Source organism: Cyanistes caeruleus, chromosome 2, assembly GCF_971803275.1.
Source record: "Cyanistes caeruleus chromosome 2, bCyaCae1.hap1.1, whole genome shotgun sequence".
Taxonomy (NCBI): domain Eukaryota; kingdom Metazoa; phylum Chordata; class Aves; order Passeriformes; family Paridae; genus Cyanistes; species Cyanistes caeruleus.
The window spans coordinates 98,573,874-98,584,395 of NC_141702.1; the positions used below are offsets into that span (position 1 = coordinate 98,573,874).

The 10,522-nt window shown below is 41.8% G+C and overlaps 1 long non-coding RNA gene across 1 annotated transcript; it reads left to right on the forward strand.

Moving 5' to 3' along the window:
• Positions 1-1,129: 1,129 nt before the first annotated feature.
• Positions 1,130-2,588, forward strand: LOC111926656 (uncharacterized). The gene is made up of 2 exons (XR_002863090.2): positions 1,130-1,288; positions 2,262-2,588. It is a non-coding gene; the product is annotated as an uncharacterized LOC111926656 (long non-coding RNA).
• Positions 2,589-10,522: the final 7,934 nt, after the last annotated feature.

Consider the following 10,522-nt stretch of genomic DNA (forward strand, 5'->3'; position numbering starts at 1 on the left):
AAGAGTCAATTAATTTATATTTCACACAAAATGTAATTAAATCCCACGATAACCTGACTGTGAAATGAGGAGGGGGGGAGTGAGGAGAGGGGTGGGAAAATCCTTTTCTTATGGAGCTGCCATCAGACACCGTGGTGTGCTATCGACAGAAGCAAACTGCCTCTTCTTCGGTGCAGAAGTTTCGGGGTGAGAGGTGCTGTTTCCCAGTTTCCTACTGAGCGGCCCTCTGGTCACAAGAAGTGTTTGCTGCCCTGTACTTCCAGCCCAGCCTCCAAGTGATCCATGGTTGCTAACCCATATGAGTGCTCAGGAAAGGGGAAGGCCTTGATGTTCCAAAGAGCCCGATGCCTGTAGTTGGTCACCTAAGGGAATCCACTTATGACTCTATTACCCAGTAAATTAGCAGAGTGGTTCAGTCAGGTACATTTATCATGAAGAGAACTGAAGATAATTAATACACTGCATTGAATGCAAATTGCACCCACAGCACTTATCTCATTTTCAATTAGCACAAATGTTACAGCACTGCAGGCTTGTTATGGTTTTACCATGGGCTGGGTAATTAATTTCTGTGAGCTACATATCAGACACCTGATAATGCCGTTTATTAATAAATGTCACCCCAGGTATCTGTTAGGAGAGGTAAATAAATTAAATGTTCAGTTGTCTGCCCTGTGCAAATCTATTCTTACACCTCATTGCATCTTTTCACTTGTTTGTTTATCAAGGAGAATGACTGCTGAGATTACAATGGCAAACAAAGGAGTATGAGGAACAGTAATCCCCACCCCAAAGCGGTGTTTCCCTCACTACTGTTGGTGGCAGGTGCCATGTCACTGTCTCTTTCCTGCCTGGGGACACAGCTGTGGGTCACTGAGGTGACCTCCTTCCTGGGCTGCCCAGCACCCATGAGAGCAGAAAAGCTGAAGTGCCCTGCAAATCCTCACTTTCAAGGAATTTGCCAACTACTTGTTGGCATATTTTTCTGTCTGTAACTCTTCCCCTCAGCAGGTTTGACTGCCCCTGCTCTGGAGCCAACACCCTCACAGCTGCCTGTGGCAGTTGTGCTCATCAGCTGAGCAGATTCAGGTTTGCGTTTTTCCCTTTCCTTTCAAAACTTCAGAAAAGGAGGGTGGGGTTGGGTGAACTTGTTGGCTTGTCCCCACCCCTGTGGTGCTATGGCCTTTGGTGGAGATGAGGGCCCCTCCAGCTCCAGTCTCAGTGCCAGGAGTGGCAGGGCATGGACTATGGCATGGATTTTTGGAGATGTCTCCTCAGGAAAAAAATAGTAAGGACATAAGAAGAATAAAACAGCTATGTGCTCTTTGATCTGTTCCAGGTTTTGGGAGAAGAGTGGAGCACAATGGTGGATAAAACCCCTTATGCAGAGATATGGGGAGGTCAGGAAGTGCTATCTGCCCCAGACCCTGAGCTGTCTTCTGCTGAGTGTGTAGATCATTTCTAGCAAACTTTCTGGCCAACTCCTGTTTTCTAAAGTTTCAACACAGGTCTTGTCACCTTTGAGAAGAAAGGTCCTTTGGTCTTTCTTTTTTCCCCCCTCTCACTTGATTTTGAAATTTGGACAAACCACACTAACAAAAATAGTTGAAAATGCTCCAGCAAATGTGAACTTTGGTGATCCTTCTCCCCAAGGAAGCCCACAAGCAGGTAGCTGCAGTGACTTTAAGCAAGCTTTGCATAATTCTGTTTTAGACCATGTTAGCCTGGTTAAATTAACACAACCCCCCTTGCGTGAGTGCAATTTAGTTGACAGAAAGATGCTTTATGGTAGTGATTTCTTACTTACAAGACAAGTAGATTTGTACTGTATGAGTACACTGCTCTGGTGTACATTAGCAATTGTACTAGTTTGAATACACTGGCAAGATAAATATGTCTAACTGACCATTATATTGGTAGAAATCTGAGCATGGAACAAGTGTCAATCTTTCTTGAAGGCAAAGTGTATTTACAGCAAAAAAAAAAATGTAGGTGCAATACAACACTCAGTTTCCTAGATATAAACATATTAGAAAGAGCCATATTATGAGTGACTTGTAAGTTAGCTGTGGGGAAGAATGAGAGTTGCCACAATAATTTAATCAGTGTGAATTTCAGTGAAAAATGCTTTTAAGCAAGATGCTTTCATCCCTTATGCAGGTCTTCATTATATTTACAGGTTTTTGTACTGTAAATAATTTCCGTGTGCTACCTGGTAGAGTGACTGCCATCTTACCATCGTCTGCTGTGATTTTTTTCAGATTTGAGGACTCAGAGATAGCTCAGTATTTGAAGATGGGATTTACAATAATGCTTTAAAAATACTGCAACACTTGAAAGAATCAATTTTAAAAAGCCTTATTTGGATTAAAGTTCAGAGAAGAACACATGATTTTTAAAGGCCAAATAACCTGCCAACATCCCTCAAAACCATGTTTAATATGCTGACAAGAATGTATAAACTCTCAGTTTAAACAATTATAATATCCATCCTAAGGAACTGGAAAGGTATAGAATTAATGGAAACTCCTTATTTGAACTGGAACAATATTTCCAATAAAAATAGCAAAGGTGAATGTGCTGTGAGCGAGACAAGTCTGGTTTCTTTCCAGTCAGATCCAAGCTAAATCCCAGGCACAACAGGGACTCTTGAGCCATGTGTGTGCCTTGCACACTGGTTCCCCCTGAGTGGCCAGCATTCCCTGTGAGGGTTAGCACAGCAGGTGCCAGGGTCATGCCAAACCAGCTCTACCATGCCCAGCAAGCTTTGGCTTGGCTGCTGGGACTAGTGCTACCTGCAGAAAGAGTCTCTCAGGGGGAATAGGCATTGTGGAAAAAGTTTTTCTGGTGAAATCATGCCACACAACAAGGAGACTTTTACAGGGACAAAGGCCTATGAAAGTGTTGTTGGTGGCTGAGGTCAGTAGTTTTGGTGGGGAATGAGCTCATGTGGGTCATGCTCATAACAGCCAGCTCCCTGCACCATACAGTGAGCCTTGTACCCATTCATCAGTTCCCTCTCCCACTTTCCTGCCAAGGGAGAAGTAGATGTAATGGAGTATCTTGTTTATGATGGAGGGGAAGTTTGGAGGAGGTTTATATTCCCTGAAGGTGTTCAATCTGTAAGCTGAGGGCTCTGGACAGATGTGTACAATTCTTTCTGCAGAGAGCTCACAGGGCTGGTGGAGTGAATCTGTCAAAAGTTTCCTTTGCTGCAGTTTCATGCAGTGTTAGATGAGGATGATAAGAATGAAGACCATGAACTCAATTAGGAATTCTACAGGAAGCTGGTGCCAGGCCCAATGCCAGGTTTGATATGCCTTTGTCACTGAAGAGATGCATTGCAGCAATAAATGAAGTTTTCTAAGCATGAATGCTGCGTGTTTGCATATTTCAGATGACTATAGTCCAGCTGAGAAGTGACATAGCCATGAATAATGGAGACAAGGTCATCACCTGCCAGGGTGCCGCAGAGCCTCCTAACCAATGGAAAAGAAGTGTTTCTTGCAGAGGTTGCCATGGGAAAACTTAGCATCAGTAGCAAATCCAGGAGCACACCTAAATTATGAAGCCAACACACCACCTGGGGAAATACACCATCCAGTCAGGCATAGTGCACTCAAGTGACAAGCTCTTAGAGAAGCTTTCCTGTCTCACATCTGTCTTACCTCTGTTTTGTTTGGATTTGACCAGCTGTTTATCTTTCACTGCTGTGTTGGTGGTAGCAGTGTGTGTATATACAGAGAAATTTAGATATAGCTGTATCTCACTTGCCCATTTCTGGCAATTCAGTCAATACTGTATCATTCAGCAGCTTTGTGTAGAAACAGCACCACAAAGAATACAGATCAGGAGTCCGCAGGAGAGGAGTGTAGCGATGGAGACAATGCTTTGTCACAAGTCAGGAGGTGTGTACCAGTAGGAATGATTCAAAATAATTTTAGTACATTACCCTGGACTTCTGCCACCCATCAGGTGAGACAGCAATATCTCATGGTTAATGCTGAAGTCAAGGAGGATGAGGATGGATGCCTGCCTTCTCTCCACTGACAGGAGGGTGTCATCCATCAATGCCACTTGAACAGCTCCAGTTCCATGGTCTAGCTTCAACCCAGACTGTGACAGATCTAAAATATTCACCTTTAGCAGGTATAGTTCAAGTTGCCCTTTGGCTAGAAACCATAGGAAATTTCCTGACAATTGATTAGGAAGAACTCATGTCCACGGGGTAGGTTTCCTCAAGGCTAGGTTACATGTTGGTAATTCACCAATTGGTGTTCCCCATCTTCCCTCTTTGAAGACTTTTACCTTCTGGGTTGGGCTCTGGGTCAATGTTGGGCAGATGGCAGCATGAGGAAGCCAGACAACGTTGCCGGGTTAAATCCAGGACAAGGAGGAGTTCTGAGGTGTAGTTGCTGCAGCCAAAAGCCCTGTCCTGTCAAGACACTGGTAACTTTTTCCTCTGATAGAAGGGGTGAAAGCACTTTTTAGGATTTTAAAATGAAGTAACTTTGGCCATATGTAAAAGAATGCCCACCTGTCCACTGCACTCTGCCCCAGGTTACAGCACACTGAGCTGTTCCATCTCTGCTTGGTTGCTGTGGAAGCTGGGTGAGCCCAGAGCTGCTCTGTGCAGATCAGTATGTGCTGAAGTGCCTCAAGAAGAGAATTACAGAAAAGAGGAAGTCTCTTAGCTGTGTCATTTGAGCTCCCTGTGGTTGTCTGTGTCTATGTGTAAGATTTCTTTTGGCTCCTTGGTTCCTTCTGGCTGTAATGGAGGTCCATGGGGATGGTTACTGTGTACCATCAGGTTGGGACCAAATGCACTTGGCACTGAACGAAAATAAACATGAAAAGCCTGAATATGCAACAACTTTTTCCTTCCTACCTTCTGGATAAATGTCAAAACCTTAAAGTCTTTATGTCTGAGTAGTTTTTCTGCAGCTGTGTGTTAATTTCATGTTTATATTCTTAAAAATATAAATATTCTTATGTTTACCTGATGTTTCAAGATTCTTATGTTTCAACATGATTAGTGGGTACCAAGCAACTGATTACACTTGCAGCCAATCCTGTGCCATTAACAGTGAAAAATGGCAGGCACTGTTGTTTCAAATCTCATTTGATTTGGCAAGGGTATGATGGTAAAAAATAACAGCTAAATCAATTGCTTGAATATACAGGGTTTTTCACCTTCAGGCATCTTTATCAGCACAGCTTTGATTAATATCTGTACACTGACTGGCATTTTCCTATTGCCATTAGAGAAAATGTAATAGGTTGTTCACTATTTTTCTTCAAGAGGTGGATTTTGGACTTTTTTTTTTAATTGCCTAATGTTTATGTTTAGAGGAAGTCAGTCAATGTTGATGATCCTCATATTTGACCCAGAATCTGAAGAATTATTTAAAAAGATCTGTGAGCTATTTAGTTTTCTAAATTACAATACTATGTTTATTTTTATTTAACAAACAAAAATTCCAGCAGAGTATTGTTTGCCCCATTACAAACAGGTCAGAGCTCACAATAAGCAAACATGTAATGAAGGTAAACTAATATTAGCCAGCAGAGGAGAGGGTCAAATGTTTAATCTGAAACTGATTTCTTGGTTAAAACATGCAGTTTTCAGTCAAACAAAGAGAGTAATGAATTTTTGCTGCTTGTAGGGAATTGTTTCAATCTGGGGAAAAAAGTAAAGAAAAATGGCCAAAAAACCTGTTTCATTTCAGCATTTCTAAACATTCCAATATGCTCTACAATACTTTGATTTCAGAACTAAAAATGTTATTTATTTTCAAAATTTCTTCCAGTTTATTAAAATAAAGTAAAATTGAAAGAGATGGAATATAAATTAAACTATTTTGAGTGAATAAAATTTTTTGCTGGAATGGTACAATTTGCTAATTTTAATTTTTTTTTTTTTCTATTTTTTTTTTTAAACAAAGGAAAACTTTTGGAAACTTATTTTGGGTCAAAGCAACTAATGATTACATATTATCTTTTGATTTGGCTTTGATTAGATTTGGCTGCTTATAGCCCCTTGAACAAAGCTTGAAGGAAGAAATGTCAATTTCAAGTTTCCCAGTTCCCAGAAAGAGATAAAATGTTCCGGCTATTGCAACCAGGTAGGATGGTGGGGACTTCACTTTCTCTGGGCTCAGAAGCCTTGGAGTTTAAGCTGGCTACCATGAAAGTCAGTGGAAAAATATTTTTGCTGGATCTGTCCTGTTGTAGCTAATTCTGGGAATCAGAAAGTCTGCAGACTGAGGTACTTCCCTGGTCTTGTTGCTAATGAATCTGTGATGTAAGAAAATTACCTTGACCCTGTAGTGTGTGCACATCTTTCCTGTTCTCAACGCTTTTAAGTTCCTTGCAATCCTGCTCCATGCTGTAGATATCACACTTTACCTCCTAAGGAGTTTTTTTTGGTAATCTTTGCTCTAACAAGGAAGCAAAGGTTGTTGTGAGTGAAGACAAGGGTGGGGGTGGGGAGGTTTTGAGTCATTAAGTGATCTGAGAATAAAGAAAGGTTACCTGTTTGTTTGTCAACAGGATGAAGTAAATAAGAGTTAAAAAAATCAGAGACACCAGTCAAAGGCAATCAAATATGTATTTAATTAAAGCAAACATAAAAATTAAAGTTACATGTTGAATCAATAAACAGCACTTTTTTCTACATGCATTTTGAACAAGACAGATCAGAATCTTGCATGATGAAGACATAATGTGTCATAATAATTAGGAACACAGACAAAAGAACAGCTAATCAACATGCAAATTTATGCAGTTCTGGCGATTCAGATGAGGCAGATTTCTACCTCTTTTTTTGCTTGATTCATCTTCATTGCTAATCATCTGAAGGCTGCCAAATGTTCACTGACACTAATGTATTATAGGTCAAGAGAGGCAGGTCTTCACCTATTACCCCCACAAACAATATGCTTTCCTTCCCTGTTTCCTCTTCAGGATTTTCAGCAATTACTGCCAGATGCAATCAGACTCCTTGAATAGGAGCAACTGGGGCTTGTTTGTGGCTTGGATTCATTAGAATCAGGAGGATGAAGAAAGGAATAAATTACTTAATTGCACAAAAAAGTTGCAGCCAAAGTGATGGTGAGAGAAGCTGATTGTGTAGTTGCGTATTAGGCCACTCTTGGAATGGAGGATCTTAGAATAGCTGGTAGTTTGGCCTTCCTGATTCAGACAGATTTGGGTGTCCTCCAAAACAGATGGCTCCACACACCATCTATTCTTCTCTTTGTCAGGTTTTACCATTTATTTGATCTTGTTCATCTATGATGCTAGTTGTATTAGATGTAACACAAATATGCATTCAGATCATATCCATTTAGTCTTGCATCCCAACTTTTATTCTTTTAGCCTTGTTTGATGAGATGATCAAGTTGAACAAAGCCCTTGTTGTCCTGTTCCTGCACAACATCCATACATAAAACACCAAAACCTGTGACTAAAGCCTTGCACAGACAAATAATCCTCCTGTGTCACAGGTTTTAAAGGTTTATTTCTCCCTGTTTTACCAAGCAGCTCCCAGCTCTGACAAATGATAACCAGACACAACAAATAGTTAATTTTTATTTGATCCCATAGAAGCAAACATTTGCATATGCCCAAGCAAAACTGCCCCCCTCCCATCCTTATGCTGAGACCCCTGTTCAGATATTCTCTTCAGGTTCCAGGCCATGTGTTATGCTTGTGGGTGGTCTGAAGATCTTAAAGAAAAGCTTTGCTCTGTGAAGTCATGCAGCACTGTATGTAATTAACAGGCTTTTTTTCCCTTTTTTATTTTTTTCCCTAACCCCCTGTATGTTTCCTGATTTCATTGTTGTTGCAAATGATCAACACTTTGTGGAAGAGTTGCCTTTCAGGTAATGGTTAACATTAACTTCGTAAAAATGAGATGTGTGGGTTAGGGATTCACTTCCCAGCGTCCTGCTGAGCACGGTGCTGCGCCGCAGTACTGCTCACTCGCAGGGGCTGGACTGGGGTCACGCGTCCTCCTGATGGCAGGGTCTGAAGTGTCTGCTGCTCTCTGTGCACTTATAGGGCAGCCTTGGCAGCTGCTATTGGTCTTTCATCTGGGGCAGTTGGGGTATCCCTTGTTTGCCTGATAATTGTGGGGATCTGTGGTCAGAGAGGGGCAGGTCTTTATGTAATACGACATGGTCCTGGATTACAATGAACTTTCAGGGTCTGTAGTCATTTATCTTTTGGCCCAACATCTGCTGCAACCTGACAGATGCCCAGGAATGATACTTTACTCTGCAATCTTGTTTATGTCTTGAGTGAACAGCACAGGATTTTCGGGTACCTTTGAAGCCAAAATAGGAGATTGTGAAAGTCTTTAATATTTTTCAAAGTAAAATGAAATACCCATGGCAATGGCAGTGTAGTTGCAATGCTGGAGGGAGAGCTCAAGCTCATCATGTCCAAGGAGATAAACTGGAGACACACCTCTTGCCAAGGCTGGCATCCAACAACTGTTTGCATTGCCTCTGGGGGAGCAGCTATTCCGAAGAACCCATCTCCCGTAGTCTTTTTAGAGGCTGTGTGTTGATACAGGTTCATGGAGATGGTGTGTCCTTCAGATGGCAACTTTTGGGACTGAAGCTGATGTAATTTTTAGGCCAGAACTTCTGTTGCACAGCTGCCAGTGTTCATCTTCTCCTCTTTGTCCTCCCCTCATTCCCTCCACAGTGCCCATGGCCCACTGTGGCTTTGGCCCCAAGGTTTCCCCACTCTTCCCCCTGTGCCAGAGGGGAAAGAGAATCATGCCCCTGGGGAGAAATGGGCCCAGCTGATGGTTCCCCTTGCCCTGGGCAGGGCAAATCATGTGCCAGGATCATTTTACCCTTCTCATCAGTGAAGACAGAGGGCTAGTTATACTGGAAAGGCAAAAGTAATTCTGTCTTCCATGCACTGCTTTCATTCCCATGAACAAGTGTGGTTTTTATTTGGGCTGTTTCATAGGGCATTGGTGAACACATTTTATTGCAACTCTTGGAGGCTTAATTTTACTGCTGTGTCACTAGGGGGAGATTTTTGAAGGCACAAATGCATTTAAGTGCTTACTCTCTTTTGAAAGTCAACAGGAGTTACACATCTAAATGGCCTTTTTGTGTGAGGGAAATACTGTGAAATGGGTAGAGCCCACATATCTGTTGCAAGTGATAAAGAAAGCCAATGGGTGAGGCTACACTGAACTGTTTTTTTGTGGGTTTTTTTGGTCTTTTTTTTTTTTTTGTTTTTGTTTTTTAAATTACCTTCACATCCTTCATTTCTCACAGGCCAGGAATTGGTTTGTTACAAAGCATTGAGATACCTCATCTCCTCAGTCAAAATCCTCCTAGATAGTTTTGTGATAAGAAGACTGAGAAAATCCACACAAGGAACTTGTCTTTGTACAGATGATACCTGGCTGCTTTTCTGTCTAAAGTTATAGAGATTCAAGAGCTGATGATGTCTTACAAAGGCTCCCTCTATCTGAGGGTCCCCTCAGAAAGGCGGGGGGAGTTTTCCTTTGACAGGCTTTAAAGTCTGTGTAATCTCTTGCAGAATGGCCTCTGCTTTCACAGCTCCTCATGTTGCATCATGTCCTGATTTCTACCCTTGTATTTGTCAATGAAACATTGCCTGAACTTGGGTGAACAGTGCTCAGTCCATGTGAGGGCTGCTCACTTTGGGTATTTATCACTTTTTATTCTGTTGTGAAGCTATCCCAATGCACAGAATATTATTGATAGCATCTGAGTGACTAAACTGTTCTGAATGGAAACATGGAAGATGAAGGGAAGATGAAGGATGCAAATGAATACTCTTGTGTGCCTGGAAGGCAAGAAGCACTGGCAAAGCTTTGGGCAAATAAAAGGCTATTTGTGTCAACACTGGTGAAAAGGGTATGGACACAGTTGGAAGCAAAAGGTCTCTGCAATGTGCATGTTGTAAAGAGTGCTTTAACTAATAGGTCTAAACACCTATGCTGGGCACCTGTGGCCATCTGCATTTGCTGTTAGCAGTACTATTTAAATGCTACTATTTCCTATCAGAGGCACAGGCTTAGAAAATGGACCTTTCTGTGTGGAATGAGCATGTCTATGGGCAGACCGGCATCCTTCGTATGTGTGCAAAATGGAGGTTAAAAAGGTTGCTGTCCTGTTGTGTCAGGAGTGGCAGACGTCACCTGGCTGGTCTCTGAAGGCTCTTGAGGAACTTCTGCCGATTGGTGAACTCATTCGTTTTGACAGTCTATTACCTCCTTTGTTTTGACATATTTTCACTCTCCTCTTAATGTTTCCTGTTTTCATGAATCTTGCCCTTCTGCTGCGTTTTCCTGTGTGTGTTTTTTTTCTCCCAGATGTTGTATGGCTGGCTATTTCAGTAACTTTTTGCGTACTACAGAACTGAAAAAAAAAAAAGGCAAGTGGAAAAACCCCACATTGGAATGATAGCATATTTTCCATGCGCGTGTCACACGCTGGCTGAAACACGTTCAGCTGATACGTTA